General features: G+C 43.4%; 1 protein-coding gene across 1 annotated transcript in view; it reads left to right on the forward strand.

Annotated features, from left to right (window-relative positions):
- Window positions 1-435: 435 nt before the first annotated feature.
- SGK3 (serum/glucocorticoid regulated kinase family member 3) overlaps window positions 436-15,943 on the forward strand; it is a 59,961-nt gene continuing 44,453 nt past the window's right edge. The window contains exon 1 of the mRNA XM_057426255.1: window positions 436-657. The gene's annotated coding sequence lies outside the window, so the exon portion shown is untranslated. The remainder of the gene's footprint in view (window positions 658-15,943) is intronic.

The following is a 15,943-nucleotide window of genomic DNA, read 5'->3' on the forward strand; positions in this document are numbered from 1 at the left end:
CCATCCTCTCTCTGTGCCAGGGTGCGACAGCTTTGCAGTTGGCGGGGTGCTCCAGGATTGTGAATGTAGCTGAGAACAGCGCTGCTGCCAGGCACTGTCACCCCCGAGACCCGCTCCCGAGGCGCCGGCCGTGCTCCCCGTGGAGAGCCCTGGAAGACCAACGGGCGGTGGTAGCACGCCGGTGATCCGGCCCCGAATCCCGTACCGCAGCGTGCTCCGGCAGCCGCGGGCCGCGCAGCAGCAGGCGCGGCTCTGTCCCTGCCTCGCCTCGGGGCCCTCCGGGGAGCGGGACCGGAGAGGAGCGGGCCAGGGCCGGCGCCGGCCGCGAGTCCCCGCCTGACCCCGCGGCAGGCGTCGCTCGCCGCTGACCGGGGAGGCGCTGGTCGGCGGGGCCCGGCTGCGACACCCACAGCGACACCGACCCCCTCACACACCGGCAGCGGCCCCGCCTGCGCTGCGGGTGGGGCGAGGGGAGCCTCGGAGAGCGGGAGCCGCCAGCACCGGGGCTGCGGCGGGAGGAGCGCGGCTGACGCGGCAGAGCGAGGGCAGGGGAGGCAGGAGGAAGAGGCCCGACGGACGAACGGGCGGCGGGACGTACGGACAGGCACCCCTCGGGCAGGCCCGGCCCGGCCCGGCCGGCGGGAGGGAGGTGGGCAGGTACGCGGGGCCCGGCGACGCAGGTGCCGTCGGCCGCTCGCAGACGGCGGGCGGTAAAGGGGGCGCCCGGGGCCACGGAGGGTACCCTCTCCCGGCGGCAGGGCGGGACGGGACACGGGCCCGTTTGGCTCCCTTGTGCCCCCGATTGCTTCTGTGGAGTGCGGTCAGCGTGGTGCTCCCTAGCCCTCTGCGGGGGCGAACGGACACCCGGGCAGGGATCGGGACTGCTCACGCAGAACACTGATCATGTAGGGGGACGGCTCCAGTTGCAGGGATCCGGTCCCGGACTGGGGGCAGAGTGCTCACAGATGGATAAACAAACACGGAGAAACTTGAGCTTTTCTCCTCAGCTGGTAGAGACTTAGATACTCTATTTTTTATGCAAAGAAGTTGCAAAGTCATTCCGCATTTCGTATTCTCCTCTTTTTTTTTCCCTATCCCTCCCTTCTCCAGCGGTGTTACTTGCTCCTGCTAGTACTCTCGCCTTGGTGTTTTTCTGCATTACTCTGTGTGTGTGGTTATATGTACTACGCTTCATTTTTGCACGGCTGGCTGGGTGTGGGAGGGTTTGATTTCTGGGCTGCAGCTACAGACACCACCAAACTCCAGTTAACACTGCTTAATTCCGTATGGACAGTAACGCTCAGCTGGAAGCAGGCGGTTAAGAGGTAAGGGATGGCGTGGCATTGAACTCAGAGCAGATGAAGGTGCCCTTTTGCAGAGAGCCCCTTCCCCATGCCCTAGAAGGATGGGGATACTCTGGTTCCCTTTGCTTTGTATTTCGCAGAGAAAAAGCAGTTAAGACAGTTCAGGTCTGCAGTCTCTCTAGTTGTGTCTGTGCCAGAGGCAAGAGCTGGAACTGCCTCTTTACCTCTTTAGACGTCTTCAATGAGAGAAGGTTGGAGGCAGGGAGAAAATGAACATTTTCTCCTCCCATGCAGAAGGAGTTGCAAAGTACCGGTGCTTTGTGCACAGAGCTTCTGCAGGGAGTTAACACATTAGGCAGAAATTCTTTACTGTGATGGTGGTGAGACACTGGCACAGGTTGTCCAGAGAAGCTGTGGCTGCCCCATTGCTGGCAGTGTTCAAGGCCAGGCTGGATGGTACTTAGACCTACCTGCTCTAGTGGAAGGTGTCCCTGGATGAGCTTTAGGGTCCCTTCCAACACAAAACATTCTATGATCCTGTGATTCTGTGAAGGTAAAAACCTGTCACAGACTTGGAGGATTTGCATTAGGGGAGAACTAGTGGAGCTTGACAGGGTATCCCAAAACACCCACCTGCCTGACTTTGTATTTGCAGGATGTCTTTGGCTTAGTTCTTTCATGAGCGTTGGTCATTGCCCCTTGGCTTCCCCTTACTGAGACTTACGTGCTCCTGTAGAGCTGGATTTGGTTTGTTATTGATTTTTTTTTTTTGTCTGAATAGTGCCAGGCTCTTCCCCTTAATTTTGGGGAGTGTATGAAGAGCAGGAATATGCATGACTTAGCTGCAAAAAGCAGCCTGTGATCTCTCTATTTGTAGTAAGTGCTACTGCTTCTTTGTTACATGCTCTTAGTGTTGAAATAGCATTGACATTTATAATGGACACTCAAATGCTGACATCCCTTGCATTTAATTTCTTTCATGCTAATCTAATAAATTCAATATGTATTGTTATCTTAAAAGAGGATTAAACATTTCCTGAGGGGAGGGTGAGTTACGCAAACTGGTGTATACATGGGCTGCATCTCAAGTGCTGCGAGACCTGGAATTCACGGGTTATGTTGTTCCGAGGGTATCTTCATTTGATAATCAGAAACTGATAGGAGTTGTTGCTTTTTTTTTACTATTGCTGCCTGCATTTTCATCCTCTAAGAACAGGTATCTTTCTAAGAAGCATGACAAAGCTGCTTATCCAAGACTTACTGAGCAGAGGCCTTCAGAGGACCTATGGGGAACGTAAGTTGGGTGGGTCCCGGCCCACTCTGCTTACGAAATAATGTATTGCAAGGAGCAAGTAGTTCAAGTTTTAAGATGTGGGCACTTTAAAACTACTACTCTGTTAATTTTTTTGACTTGTTTAAAGTGAATCCACAAGTAGGTGGATAATTTGACTGTAATGGCATGTGTTTAAAATAGTGATTGCTGGGTTTTAATATGCAGAATTGTTTCAGCCTAGCTAGCTGGAATAGCTGCAAGCCTCTGAAGCTGACTTGACCCAGCAACAAGATATTTAAATAGGGTATGCTGAGAGACAAAAATAAAGTATATAAAATAAAATGCATAGGTATTAGCAAATAAAAACAGATGCAAAGCAACTCTTGTCTCCTCTGGGATCTAGGATTTATGATGGAAATAATCTGTCATTTTATAATGCTATGCGTGCTAATTGCAGGTTCACGTTAATCATCAGTGTGTAAGAGGGTATGTCAAATCCTATTTTCCATCCCATCCATACAAGATAAGCTCCTAATAAGCTGTGATCCTTCAGCCACATCCACACATGAGCTCTCTCCTGAGTTATCCTGCCTATATCCCACGTAATTTTCCAGATGGTTTCAGTTTTATGATTTGCATGCAAGGACTAGGGCAGTTTTGTCCCATGGCTGCAGGCCATTTTATACAAAAATGCCCTTCATTTCTGCGTGTAAATTGAGATCAGCCTATACATATTTGTACTTGTAAATGAATATTTGGTTTTGGCTCTCTAATTTGTCACTTGGAAAAATGCTGTTTTTAAGGAGTGGGTATTTTCCCAAAGAAAGGTCAATATTGATTGGTTTTGTGACTTCATTTCTGGTCATTCCTAAATCATCGAAGACTTACATTGCTGTGAATTAGTTTTTACTGTAGACCAAAGGAATAGAAACTAGAGAAAGTAATCTATGTATTTATATAAACTGAGCTGTAGTAAAGCAATATGTTGTTTTTACTTCAAGTTAGCACTTGGAGTGTTTATATTGAAGGATTTATTTTGTTCCAGTTTGAGTAGTATGCATATGTTAAAATAACCTGCAAAGCAAACACACTTTCCAAAGTAGAGCTGAAGGCCTTCAACATACTGTGAGAACATTCTAATATGTGTTAATCAAGTTCTTGCTTGAATTCCTGACTCTAAAGCAAAATTAATTCCCTCCCCCCAGGTCTTCCAAACCACCTAACACAGTCTCTGCCTGGCTCTGGAAGTGTCTTAAACACACTGGATCTCCCTCTTTAAGCAGAAAGTTCTTAAGCGCCTTATCTAGAGCTGCTGCAGTCGAGGATCAAAGCCCTTAGGAGATGGAGAAACTAGGGCACCTGGCAAGCATGCTGTAAACACACACGGCTGTGTCTCCAGATGCAGCTGTATAGGATTTGATTTTGAAACACTGCCAGGAGAGGAGCCAGTGTTCACTTTCCTGGAGAGCTGGTGGTGGTGGGGCTTGTCTATAGACTGTGTTCTAGTAGTTGAAACCTGGGCTGCTGGTCCCTGTGCCCAAGGGGTTAAAGCCCAGATCTGCCCCCACCTCTGCAGCTGTTGCATAGGCTGAAGTAAGTAACTGGGAAGACATGCTTTTCCCCTTGGGTTTACCCTGGGCCATCTCATGGAGGATGCAGCAGGTTGCCTGAAGCTGACATGAAGAAGCACCAGAACCTGACTCTTGCATGAGTTTGTGTGTTCCCCTGGGAGGAGGGCTGGGATCTAGTGCTTGGTGCTGCTGCTGAGAGTGCTACCAAAGGTGAGAATTCCCATGTTTTGAGAGAGGAGCAACATTTGGCTGGCTGCTCCAGGAGAAAACTGTGCCCAAGAGAAGAATGGGCTCTGAAATCTGGAGTAGGTGGTAACAGCTGTTGGTAGTCCTGGCTTAGGAGTTCAAGCTCTGAAAGTGAAGTGGGGCAGAATATCCAGTGTTTCCTACCAGAAAGCCCCATTTCCAGTGCAGGAATCTCCATCCTTAGCACCTCTCACAATGTATTTGTGTGGCAGCAGGTGCCAGCCTGGGAGCTTTGTGTCATGCAAGGTTTTTAGGTGGTGGTGTAACCGATCCGTACCCCACATCTGGATGTTAGTGACCTGGCCTGTAACTCCATTCCCTCACCCACATCTGTGTTGAGAGTCTGCCTCCCTAGCCTTTAGGGAAGGAAGAAATAAGGTTGTATCTTCACGTGATCTTTGCACTTGGTCTCTCAGACATCCTCTAGGCATCATCTGACTAGAAGGAGCTTCCTTATTCCCTCATATTTGAAATGCTTTGCAACTACAGTGTTTCTTTGTTTTAGGGCAGGAAAGCACCTGGTTGGAGGGCGGAATGTGGACAGGCAAGATTGGAATCTAAATTTATTTCAAAACTCCTTTATTCAAAAAGATATCACATCTTATTTCTTGGCAGTCTTGTTTAAACTCTGGGGGTGACTGGCAAGCTGCTCATGCTGAGTTCCTTGCCAAGTACTATTGCAAAACACTGCCACTGCAGAAGTTGTGTAACTTTACAGACCGTTATGTTTCTCTTGGAGTAAACCAAAGGGGCATCAAGTTCTGCTCCTTTGCCCCTGCTGAAAAGCAAGACTGACATGTTTCCATTTGCTTATGAGGCACCAGCATGCTGCTTTCCTGATGCCACCTCTTCCAGTTGCTGCAGCCAATTTTCCTGCAATGGGACTTCATCTCTTGTTCACTGCTGTGAAAAAACTGAGGAAACAGAACTATATAAAAGTTTTTATTGTATTGTTAACTGCAAAATACTTTGGAACAGACACCAGACCAAGGAATGCTTTTCCTCTCATTCTGGACTCAATGTTGCTAGTGTGGCAGGTGCATCAGAATAGATTTGCAGTGTCTCATGGAGTTATACTTCATATTTGAGTCCTTAATGAACATCTCTGGAATTGAAATCACTCCCAAGCATTTCTATTTGTCAGTATAATACAGGATGCTAAATCTGATACCTAAATATATGCAAACTGTGTGCCAATTTTTGAGATCTTGTAACTTTTCTGTTTGCTGTTAAAATAAGGCACTGGTTGGAAACAGTTCTAATTTTTCAGAAACTGTCTTGATAGCTATGTCAGGGCTTTGCATCATTAATCTTTGCTCAAATCGATATTTTAATGAGAAATTGTAAGTATTTAGAAGACTTGTGAAGATTATTGTACTGTGATGTTGCATATAACATTGCATTACAGTGACGTTTCTGGATTCAGCTAGGGTAAGATATGTAAGTGCCGCTTAGGGCTAAACATCTTAAATCATGCGGTTATTCTGGTTAGAAGGAACCGTGAGAGGTATCAAGTGTGACCTGCTTGAAACAGGGTTAACCCTGAGTTCAGACAGGGTTTGCTCAGGGCTTTTGTCTAACTGGGTTTTGAGCACCTCCAAAGGCTGAGGCTCTGCAGTACCCCTAGGCAACCTGCCCTGATGGTCAGTTATCCTATAGTGATTCCTCTTCTTGTGCAGTGTCTCAGAGGCGCTGGGAAGTTCATGTTAGGTGCTCCTGAAGTCTTCTCAAGGCTAAGCGAGTCCAGTTGCCTCTGGCTCATCTGCTAGAGCATGTGCTGCAGCCCTTGACCATCTGTTCTGTGGCCTCTGCTGTGCCCTGTTTAGTTCCTGCTCAGTGCAGGAATGTTGGACATCTGTATTTACTGGAAATGTACTCAGTGTGCAGGATTGACAGAATGTGTATTTAGATTATGATAGTTTAGGTTTAGACTTCTTGGCATCTTAGTGTTAGGTATTTATGAACTGGGATCACTATCAAGCCCTAAAATACGTTTCATCTTAAGTTTAGTAAATAAGTAAGGACTGAGCATGCAGAAAATGAATAGTTTTACTTAAATTTGGTGGAATTTCCAGTTTATGGTACGTGTTTTGGTTTAATGTTGGGAAGAGCATGGAAGAGGAATAGGAGGTAATTAAAGAAAAAACTTTTTGTACTGCCTTTGGATGGGATTTAACCATACCTTGCAAAAGCAAGATGCATTAAGTCTACGAGTTTGGAATGCTACCAAAACCCACAAAACAGAGAAAGCTTAGAACAGTCAGAAATAAAAGCTACCTGGCAAAAGTACCCAGACTGTCAAATGCCTGAAGACAAATGCATCAAAGAACTTCCTCCTTGCTGCAGTAGTAATGGTGCATCTTGACTATATTACAGAAATAAATAATATAAAAAGGCTGTGTTTTCATAAAAGGTAAGTAAAATAGCACATAGCGTTAAAAAGTATAGAGATGTTTTATGAGCGGTAAGAAGTGAGACAGAAGGGGGTTATCTAGAGTCAGAGTAGATGCCGACAGTCTAGAATCCAATGTGCCTCCTCTTTTTTTTTTTTTCTCCCCCAAATACCAGGCCTTGCTGTTTCATTTAAGTAATGAATCTAACGGTGTTCATGTAATCTAGTACTCACAGTAAATATCTTGTAAATAACTAATTTGGGTTGATCAGTTGTTCTTACAAGGGGTTCTGGATTTTCAGACTAGTATGGAAATAGTCAAGCAGCATTTTAATACTAAACCATCTGAATTTCACCCTCCCAAATGAGCCCTTGGTAAAAGAATAGCAGAGTATGGCTACTGTACTCCGAAATTGTCAGTTGCCTTAGTGTGAGGTGTTTGTATCAAGGACAAACTGTGCTGTTTCAAATGAGGTTTTACATCTTGTGTATGTGTCTACACACATTATATGTAACTCTGATGGCATATGCTAGATAGATTGGTTTAACTTCACTTTTCTTCAGAATTTTTTGGAGGTTGGCTGGCTCTTCGGTCTCTTTTCATGTTAACAAATACGTTATGTGGTGGATGAATAGGATTCTTTATAGAATTATCTAAAACCAGGCACTGATTTATATGAAAACAAAGGGGTTCTTTAGAGCTGAGTTCAAGCTGGAATTGCCATGAATCCTAGAATTATTCTACATTTAAAAGAGAGAACAGTGATGCACTTGTACTTGGGCTTTGAACAGCACAGAACTGTTGACCAGAGGCTCGGTGACCGCTGAGCAAATCTGTTTAGGTTCATTTGCCAAAGTTTCCAATCGTACTTTTCTCTCCTTATACAGATTATGACAGGCAAAGCTAAAAAGATGCTGTAAGTTGCCCTGATCAGTTTGTCTGGAGGTATTCAAATTGTTCTGCAGTGTGTGATCAAAAGATTTATAAAACCTCGAGTGCTCTGTAAGCAATCTGAACACATACTTCTCTAGTTTGGTTTGGGGTGTGTGGGTTATAGTGCATAGCAGCTAAACAATACCTCACTTGTTTATAAAAAGCCTTGGGAAGAAAGGGTGAGAAAGAAGAAAATATTTACAGTAGTTTTCTACCCAATTAAAACCAGAAGGCAGACTGACAAGGAAAGAGTTCATCTACCGTCCAAGACGGTAAGTAAGTTCTGCTGCTTGGATGTTAATTGACACATCCAAGGCAATGTAAATTTAGCCTAGACGCTTGACTTGACCTCACTAATTCAGACAAACTTCAAATTCATGATGTATTTGCTTTTGGTCATAACATCTGGGTGTTTAAGCACACTTTATGTGAATTGGCAGAGGCTATTAGAAATTTATAAACTGCCATAAAATGTTAGACTTGTGGAGTACTTCACCAGAATGTGTAAATAAAGCCTGTCTTGACAGCATAGTAACGCAAGCTGGCTAGGATCCTCAGATAAAATAACTCGTTAGGTTTGATGCCCTTAGCTGTTCTCCCATTGATTAATTACCTGGGAACAGAACCAGAACTCTGTAGCTTCTCTCATGTGTTAAGAGATATCCAGAATTTCTGTGCAAACATTTTAATTGTATTTGTTGGTATTAGTTGAGATTGTTTATCGGTTTCTTCTTCTCATGTTTCATGTGTGTTCGTTTATAAAGAATTAAAATAGAGCTGGAAAGAGGAATCTCACAACACTGACAGAAATGAAACTGTAAACTTGTCAATATGTGCAAAAATCAGTTTGCTGTTTTACATAGGAGCATCACTTGAAGTGACCTGAAAGAAATTTTACCATCAACCACCCAGTCAGAACCCAGATAACTATTCAGGGAACCATGCTGGATGCATGGTGTGCACAGAGTAAGAAACAACCAAAGGAAACCAAAGGTGCCAGATACTTAAGAAGCTACAGAGCAGTGCCTCATAAAGAACACATGATGGCCTTGCAGCTCAGAATCTAAACAGGCATGCACACACAGATGTGCACAGTTTGACCCTTCTTTAGGAGAAGAAAGTGGCATCATGGAATTAAATTATGTTGTTAAGAAATTAGGAACGGGCAGTGAGAAACTGGGATGTTTTTTTGTCTTGGTTGTTGCTCTGTGACTCAGCAGCTGGGAAAGATTGATGGCTTGGGTGCTTGGTCCTTTGTTTTGGTTCCACTATTTTTATTTATATGAGTCAGGAAGTCCCTAGACAGGTCCTCATTTAAAGAAAAGGAAGAAAAGACAGATTACTATCAATTTATTTTAAAGCAAATGCAATTGTTAAATGAAAACATTGTGATGGTTTGTTTCAGTTTATTCACAAACCTACCAATGACATCCATATGTCACATCAGATGTCAGTTAAAATGGTCAATATGCTGTCTCAAAAGAGTCAGTGCTTGGTATCTAGACACTTAATACTGTCACTCCAATCATGCTCGCTGCTGCAAAGTATTTACATCTATCTTAAAGAGTTGAGACAAGCAGTGTTCTGGTCTGCTGTAGCTGTGACCCATCCTGCTTGCTCTCTGCCGTATGGATGCCACCGTCAGTCCCTGGATTACTCAGGTTTGGCTTAAGGTGAGTCTGTGTGACTGAACAGTTGAGTTGAGGAGCCTGCTTTTGAAGGACATCCCTCACCACATTTGAGTTCACTTTGCCTAGTGATATTGGGGAACATGAGCTGGATTCTTTTCAGATTAAGTCAGAGTGGAAGACATTCTGCAGGAGCGCTTTTAACACCTACTGACCAGGAATGGGTGTCTGGTGCACAGTACCAGGTTAGAGCTGTTTGAAGCAAAACACACAAACCGGGCTGCACCAACATGTGCAGTAGTATGGATGCCGCATCCTCAAAATCACTTGCTTTCCCCTCTGTGCTCATTTTAAGCTCATTAGGATTGGTCTATCCATAACTGACTGAAGAGGCAATTCCCTTCTTTTTGTAGTAGTCTTCCAATGTAACAGCTACCCTCTAAGAATTACCCCCGTACTACAGCTAGCTTGTCCATCCCACCTCCCCATAAGTCACATCTTCTATACTACTTTGCATTCTTATTACTGTTCCTGGGTACCTCTCTAGTGGGACTGCATCTTTCACAGGTGTTCATACAAGACACAGTAAAGAAAAGAATAGAAGAAGAAATTTTTGTTAAACGGATTATACTCCAGCTTTGCCCACCAACACTTTTTCTTTAAATCTTATATCTCATAGCAGCGTTTGTCTTTCTTACAACAGCATGCTATTTGTCTCTTACAACCCGTTGTAGTCTGCTGCTTTCTTGTCTGCTGCTTTGTTTCCACCTTGTACTTCTGTCTTTGATGTTTCCTGTCTGCGGGCAGTATCTTGTACGTAACCTGCTACATTTCACTCCATCCTTCCAGGTCACTACTCTGTCCTGGCAATGATATATTTAACCTTTGTTTCTCACATCTTGAACTAATACTTATTCTTCCTGCATCTGTAGTCTGATTGTTAGAATACCTCAAGGCGGTTTCAAAGCCTTACTAAAGAAAAGATGTGACATCTTGACTTCTCTCCTACCTATCTGAAAGGCCTGTCAAAGGAAGTTAGTGATGAGATTTAACAAATCTCTTTTGGCTGCTAGTTAGGTTATGTTCCAGGTGCTAATTACTTTGTTCAGGATTGTTTTCCCCAGGAGTCTGAAGTTAAACTGACTTACCGGGTCACTCATTTTGTTTACTTGCTTGGGTTTTTTCCATCGTGCACATGTGCACACGCTTTCATTCACATTCTTCCTCTCTGCCTCTCTTCCCCCTGAGTTCTTACCTGTCATGGCTATTATTTATGCTACTTACTGCTTTAATCTGACACTCTTAGTGAAGACTGACGTCCCAAACATGATAGCCTTCTGGATGTCATCTCTCATCAGTTTCTCTGTATTGACTAGGACAGCAAGGTTTTTTCTTGCTCTTAAGCTATAAACTTATTGCTAATAAGGATTTTTTTGTTGTTGCTAGTAATTTTTTTTTAATTTGCATTCTATCTTAACCATGCGGATTCTCATACCTATGTATTTATGCAGGCTTGATACTTATTGCCAGCAGTTTGACCATGTTCTCACATTCTGTGTCTGTCCTGACAAATAAATCTCGTGCTACAGCTTCTGCTGTTTGTTTTAACAAGGCACAAGGACAGATTATCCTGCTGTGTTGTTTCCTGGAGAAACTCCTGCTGCTTTCCTATCTCTCTGTAGTGTCTCTTGTGAGGTTTCCTTTCTACCTGAGCATGTTCACATTTGTCTTCATTACATTTATGAATTCCCTCTCCTCCCATTTCATGAGGTTTAACCAACTTGTCTTTTGAACTGGTCGCTTTCCATTTATTTGTCTAGAAACAAATCTAAAGGGTCTGCTGCCTTCTGTTACTTAAATTAATTTGCTAAAAATTAATTTGCTAATTTCAAAATACAATTTTTATTATTTATAATTTTCAAATTAATTAAATTTTGCTAATATTGAAATAAGCGAGAGTCTAAACAACAACAGAGCTTCGTGTCAATTTGTGAGCCTTTGTTCTTTATACCATGTGGCTATCAAGATACCGCATGTTGTTTGTTAGATTCCCATTTCAGGCTTTTCCGGTGTATTTCCAAGTTGCTAGCAGTTTGATATGTAGATTTGAGATACTAACCAAACAACCCTGGTTGCCTTTGTCATTTAAACTGATTATCCCTGTTAGTGCAATGGCTTGTTCTTGCAATGCTCCAGGCTCTAACTGTCTACGGCACATTGTCTGTCACAATGCACATGCCGTAGTGGGAAACATCAATTTGGAAAATAAAGGCCTTCAGATTTACAGAGCTGCAGAGTAGTTTGGGTTGGAAAGGACCTTAAAGATCATCTAGTCTGACACTGGCTCCATGTCTGATCTGCAACCTGAGCCTGTCCATGGTGGGTCTGGACTTCGTTCCACAAGCTGCCAAGACTTGTACAAAGGTCAGATGCTGAATGCAGACTCTTCCAACCATGGATTTATTTCTGCCAGTTGTTACAGAGGCAAAAATTGTTCCTGACCAGGGTCTTTAAGAGCTAGGAATAGAAGGATTTTGAAACTTTAAAGGATTACTGTGTGGTCAGTTGAGCACGGTAAGAGGGGTGTGTGCAATAATACCTATCTCTATATATATGTATATTTACATTGTTATCTTAGTCATTAGCAGCCACTAGGCACTTGAAGCTGCATCAAGTCCACACTACACTAGTTGTCTTGTACAAAATTAATAAAGATAACCTCTTTTCCAAAGAACACTACACTGAGGTTTATTCCTATCTGGTGAGGTATGACAAGTCACAGCTATAGTGTGAAAAGGATCCAGAACAGAGTGGGTGACAGTGGCATTTGAGTGTGGGGAGAGCAGGAAGAGAGCTTGTGAGCAAAGAGCTGCACCTCTTGGTGGCTGAAACCCTGTGGGTTTCCTCCCATGAGGCCGGGTTACAGAGAACAGGGAAGTGGAGAGACAGGATGTAACATGGTAGACACACAATATCCTTCTAAATAAAAATTATGATGCAATAAAAAAATAGGAAGATATTTTTCTTTGTTGCCTACTGCCTGTTATTACTCTTTCCAGTGTGCTTAATTGCCTCCAAGCTTCTGTCTGTGCTGATGGAGGAGGTGCCCAAAATAAATCACTATTTAGGGTTTAATATAATAATTAAGCAAGGCTTTGCTGGTTTGTCCTGATCACAAAATGCCTTTTAAGGCTTCTGTCTCCTTTTCTCCCATTTGCACGAACATCTCCATTCCAGTAAGACTTCCTATGATTCTAATAATTTATTTGCAGCCCTACCTATCCTGTACCTAATCGGAGACTGGCTTTAGCAAACTAATTCACTGAGCATATTGATGCGTGCACCTAGATACTCCTTGGGAGCTCTGATCTCACTGGGCTTGGTGAGTGGTCTTCCAAACATTTGCATGTAATGTGGGGGTTCTGCTGTTGCTCTGTGCAGACCAGCATTCAGTGTATTTTCTGACTTGATAGATGCTTCTGAATCAATCAATGGAGGCAGATGAGTGAAGGATGAAAATATCTGTAATTATCCCAACTTTATTTTAATGGAGGTACATGGTGAGGGTCCCGTGGCTGGAGATTTGTTGGAGGGGGTCCAGAGAAGGACCACAAAAAATAGTCAGAGGGATGAAGCACCTCTCTTATGAGGAAAGGCTGAGAGAGTTTGGGTTGTTCAGCATGGAGAAGAGAAGGCTCTGGGGAGACCTTACAGCAGCTTCCAGTGCCTAAAGGAGGCTGTAAGAAAGATGGGGAGAGACTTCTCAGCAGGGCCTGTTGTGACAAGATGAGGGGCAATGGTTTTAAACTGAAAGAGGGGAGATTCAGAATGGACATGAGGAAAACATTCTTTACAATGAGAGTGGTAAAACACTAGCACAGGTTGCCCAGAGAAGTGGTGATGTGCCATCCCTGGAGACTTTCAAGGCCAGGCTGGATATGGTTCTGGGCAACCTGATGTGGTTGAAGATGGCTCTGCTCATTGCAGGGGGGTTGGACTTAGGTGAGCCTGAAGGTCCCTTCCAACCCAAATTATTCTATGATCCTATGATCTGCCTGCCACCCCAGGCTCCCAGGGGAGGTGACTGCACCAGCAGCGCAGGCGTTCCCTGTGGTTCCCAGTCATGCTAACGGCTGTGTGCGGGTAGGCATAAATGGGTGGCAAACAAAGGAAAAAAAGAGCAGCGTAGGCCTGGGAGAACCACAGTTACATAAAGGTGAACAATGAAGCATTATTTCTGAAGTGGGTATTTTGAAGGGCTGTTACCACAACCCCTGTTATATAAATGAACAGCACATTTGAATCGGAAGCAATTTGGTGTAGAAGCCTGTGAGTGATTCATCCCAAACCTGAGGAGAAACAGAGCCTGTGCAGCACGGGGGGATTTTTGAGCTCTTGCACGGCCTCTTCTTCAGACTGAATGAAAATTTTCATCAGTTATTCCAAGGGTGGAAGATAGTAGCACCCTCCGCCAACACCACTCCTATTAGCATCTGTTAGTGTGGTGCATATTCCAGTCTGGGTATCCTCACCTCCGCTGGAATTGCATCCAAACAGATACTGATAATTAGTAATTTCCTGATCATTGTACAGATCCTGCACAGCTCCCATATGCAGTAAATGCAGTAACAGTGTATTTATTGAGCGCTTCATTTCATGAGATGTATATCTTGAGTTCTCATGGCTTTACAAAATTCTTTATCTTCTTTCTACAGCAGAGTTTTTTCTTAATACAAAGATTTATAAAAATGTTTAATGAATCGGGTTGACACAAAGATTGCCATGTGATGAGAAAACTTCGGCATTTTGGTCTTTTGTGTTCTGATGCAAGCTTAAGATTGTGCTGTCATCTACAAAAATTACTTCAATTTGTACAGCATTGTTGGAGAAAACTATAGTTGGAATAAGATTTATTCTTGTTCTCATGCCTTAGAGAAACAGAGTAGCTTGGATTTTCATATGAAGCATTTGACTAATTTGAACAAAGACTGCAATAAAATACCATGTTTTTTAAATAATCTGGTTCTTATTGTCCCTTCAAATGGTGGTAGGTACATCAAAGCTAAATGTCAATAGATACAATTTTGTGATAATTTCTCCTACTTATATTCATGTTCCATGCTGTAACATTGTCGTGGTTTAAACCCAGCCAGACAGCTCGTTCACTCACTCCCCCCCCTTCTTTTCCTCCCCCCCTACTCCCAGAGGGACGGAGAGGAGAATCGAAAAGAATGCAACTCCCACGGGTTGAGATAAGAACAGTTTAGTAACTAAGGTATAACACAGATCACTACTGCTACCACCAATGATAATAATGATAAAGGAAATAACAAGGGAAGAGAATACAACACCTCAGCACCAGCCAACTGATAACTCGCCCCCCCCAGCCTGACCAAGCACCGACCGATACCTCCTCCAACCCTGCAGTCTCCCAGCCCTTCCGGGTAACTCCCAGTTACCTCCTGGGCATGACGTGCTGTGGTATGGAATACCTCTTTGGTCAGTTTGGGTCAGGTGTCCTGTCTCTGCTTCCTCCCAGCTTCCCCTCCTCCCTGGCAGAGCATGAGGCTCACAAAGTCCTTGGCCAAACCAAAACATCGCTATCAGCTCTGTTCCCAGGCCGAAAGTCAAAACACAGCACTGCACCAGCTACCAAGAAGGAGAAAAATGACTGCTACTGCTGAACCCAGGACAAACATACAGTATCTTTCCTTGTTCCCTGTGGTCCTTAACCCCCAATAGCATAATAGCTAACATCAAAAAACTGCTGACCTGAAAGATTAAATACTGCCATGTTCGTTCTTAAGACTGCATAATGGAACACTGGTCTTGAGTTAATATAGAGATTAGATGGATTTATTTAATTGTTGTTTATGTGTCTTATTCAGGTTTACAATATTTTATTAACTGGCTTCTGCTAGATTGCCGTATTACAAAAAATTATGTATTACTGATATATCTCTATATTGTTGAAACCCACTTAATAGTTCAGACCCACATAAACACTTAAAGCACTGACCCACAGCTCCCAGGACTGAAAATGAAAGTATTTGTGCTTGGAGAACAAAAAGAAAACAGGCTCTGTAGCTGGTAGATGGAAATAAGTCTTCTCTATAGAACAGCAGTAGGTTGGGCATCTGGCAAACATGAGGAAACAGCTAGATAAGTAAACAAAGTAAGGACAGGAAATAGAAGACAATATTTTGCTTAAATCTCTGTCATTTTTTGATCATGAGATAAAGCTGCTTGCTTTGGTAGAGTGTTTTTTCAATTGTTGCTACCTATCTTCTTCTCCGAGTTGGTGTGTAACAGTGCTCTGGTGGGATGCATGCGTCTTTTGACATAAACAGTTTGTAACAAATATTAAGATGACCAAACACTAGTTTATTCTGTAGATTTTAGGCAGCCTTTAAAATGCTGATGTTTTGGAAGAAGGCTGTGATCCTTTTGTGAGGGGACACACACTCACCCCAAACTAACACCATTGTTTAGTTTCATTTAAATAGAATACCAGTATATAGCTTGAAAATGCAAATATGGTGCTTGTGTTCTTGCTCATCTCTACAATTTGAGGAAGAACTCTCAGTGTTCTGGG

This window comes from Pezoporus wallicus, unplaced genomic scaffold (assembly GCF_028554395.1).
Source record: "Pezoporus wallicus isolate ANWC-B61680 ecotype Strahan unplaced genomic scaffold, APGP_CSIRO_Pwel_v1 contig_4131, whole genome shotgun sequence".
Classification (NCBI taxonomy): Eukaryota; Metazoa; Chordata; class Aves; order Psittaciformes; family Psittacidae; genus Pezoporus; species Pezoporus wallicus.